The sequence below is a fragment of the Babylonia areolata genome, chromosome 33 (assembly GCF_041734735.1).
Source record: "Babylonia areolata isolate BAREFJ2019XMU chromosome 33, ASM4173473v1, whole genome shotgun sequence".
NCBI classification, from domain to species: Eukaryota; Metazoa; Mollusca; class Gastropoda; order Neogastropoda; family Buccinidae; genus Babylonia; species Babylonia areolata.
Genome location: NC_134908.1, coordinates 16,325,668 through 16,328,167, shown reverse-complemented (window position 1 = coordinate 16,328,167; position 2,500 = coordinate 16,325,668). Strand labels below are relative to the sequence as shown.

At 38.0% G+C, this 2,500-nt stretch overlaps 2 protein-coding genes across 2 annotated transcripts in view; one reads left to right on the top strand and one right to left on the bottom strand.

Annotated features, from left to right (window-relative positions):
• Window positions 1-2,500, bottom strand: part of LOC143276890 (kinesin-like protein KIF13A) — a 332,067-nt gene that overhangs the window by 282,616 nt on the left and 46,951 nt on the right. The gene's annotated exons all lie outside the window — the stretch shown is intronic.
• The window catches only part of LOC143276823 (uncharacterized), an 8,183-nt gene continuing 6,351 nt past the window's right edge, over window positions 669-2,500 (top strand). Inside the window, exon 1 of the mRNA XM_076581478.1 lies at window positions 669-871. The gene's annotated coding sequence lies outside the window, so the exon portion shown is untranslated. The remainder of the gene's footprint in view (window positions 872-2,500) is intronic.

The following is a 2,500-nucleotide window of genomic DNA, read 5'->3' as shown; positions in this document are numbered from 1 at the left end:
AGAAAAAAAGAAATATAAGAAGAAAAAAAAAACCCAGACAGATAAAAGACAGAAAAGAAAGAAAACGAGAAAAACACAAAGAAAGAAGAAAGAAAGAAAGAAAGAAAGAAAAAAAAGAAGAAGAACAGAAAGAAGAGAAAGAAAGTAAGAAAAAGAAAGAAAGAAAAGAAAAATAAAAGAACTACACACAAAATGACCGTCGTCACACAGACCCTCAACACCCAGAAACCCACCGCCCCCCACCTCACCCTCACCCTCACTCTCTCACGAAATCTACAACAACAACCACTACTACTACTACTACTACCACTACTTCTTCTACTACAGCTCCTTCTCCTACCCACCACCCACGCCGCCCAATGCACCCCAGCGCTCCAGGACTGCACGTGCCAGTCCCCGGAGAAGATCACCTGCACCCAGACCTCCCCGCTCTGTCCACAGACCCTCCCCTACCTCCCCACCCCTCCCACCTACCTCAGCTTCTACAGCACCTCTACCTCCTGCGGAAGCGTCATCGCAAGAGACCACTTCCACAACCTCACCTCCCTCACCACTCTGCATCTCTCTGGGCTGGGAGACTACCAGAGCGTCCAAGACCACGCTTTCGCGGACGTGACTCTCCTGACGGATTTGGCCATCACGGGGACTTCCGTTCGGACCCTCCTGTCTGGAGGTCTGGCAGGTCTGGGCAAGCTCAGCACGCTGGATCTGTCCGGGAACCTTCTGGAATCGTTGGAGGATGGGGTTTTCCAAGAGGCGGGCGCCCTCTTTCGTCTGCTTCTCAAGGACAACCGGTTGTCGGACCTGACTGACGGGACGTTCACCGGGTTGGGATCGTTGGCTGTTCTGGACTTGACGAACAATTCTATAGGTACGTAGCAACGCTTTTTTCTTTCTTTTTTTTTTTTTCTTTTTTTTTTTACAATTAGAAATTTGTTTCTTTGGGTTCATTTTCTCTTTGTCGCTACTGTCACTGCTGCTGCTGCTGTTGCTGCCAACATTATCATCACCATTATTATTATTATTATTGTATTATTCGTTAAATTCCATCTTTGGGTTACAATTTTACCATAGCGTCGTAAGAAATCGTCGCGAGAGTGATCCGTTACCACATAAAATCATAATTATTCATTGTGAGGAAATGTGCGAAGGCATAATTTCCTTATTGGACGCGCGTACAATTATTATTACTATTATTATTATTATTATTATTTTCACAGTTACTAGCAGAAGTAGTAGTAGTAATATTGCTCCTGCAATGGATTTGACTGAACACAGTAACGCCTTCTTGAGCTACTGATACTGATACTGATACTGTTTTTTTTTTTTCTTGTTTGTTTTATCGAATAGCTTGTGTACATTTCACCCTTGCGTTTTTTTTTGATGGTATATATTACATGAAAGGGCATGACATAAGCTCTAGATTGTTGTTGTCCTCAAGATTGTCGTTGCTCTAGTGTTTTTGTTTTTTGTTCTTTCAAAGACTTAAAATCATCTGGTTCCTTGAATCAAAACATTTAGAACAACTGCAGTATTGTTCCGAATGCCAAGTTAGTACTTATTCCTTCTTCTTGTTAGACTGGCTGGGTCGAATGGAAATTAATGACTTTACTGCGCGTATCATCCACGGATGTTGCTGATTCTGTTTAAAAAAAAAAAAAAATCTTAAAAACATGTTTGTAGTAGGGTCAAAACTTTATTCTTATCTACATGCCTTTTAGCTCTGAGTACTGAGCTAAAACTCGCGTTATTAATTGCTATCTCTCTTGATTTTTGTATTTAGCTCTGAGTTCTGGGTGAAAACTCTCGTTATGATTATCTCTTTATCTTGATATTTCTTTGCTCTTAGTTATGAATTAAGTGTAGTTATCATTATCTTTAAGTCTTATCTTTTTTTTTTTTTTAGCTCTGAGTTCTGAGTCATTAAAAACTTTTATCATGTCTTGATTTTTTTTAACTCTGAGTTCTGAGTTAAAACTCTAGTTATCATTATCTGTATGTCTTGATTTTTCTTTTAACTCTGAGTTCTGAGTTAAAGCTCTAGTTATCATCATCCATATGTCTTGATTTTTTTAACTCTTAGTTCTGAGTTAAAACTCTCGTTATCATTATCTGTATGTCTTGATTTTTTTTTTTTAGCTCTGAGTTCTGAGTTAAAACTCTCGTTATCATCATCTATATGTCTTGATTTTTTTTAAACTCTTGAGTACTGAGTTAAAACTCTCGTTATCATCATCCATATATCTTGATTTTTTTAACTCTTATTTCTGAGTTAAAACTCTCGTTATCATTATCTGTTTGCCTTGATTTTTTTTAGCTCTGAGTTCTGAGTTAAAACTCTCGTTATCATTATCTGTATGTCTTGATTTTTCTTTTAACTCTGAGTTCTGAGTTAAAGCTCTAGTTATGATCATCCATATATCTTGATTTTTTAAACTCTTAGTTCTGAGTTAAAACTCTCATTATCATGATCTGTTTGTCTTGATTTTTTTTTTTAGCT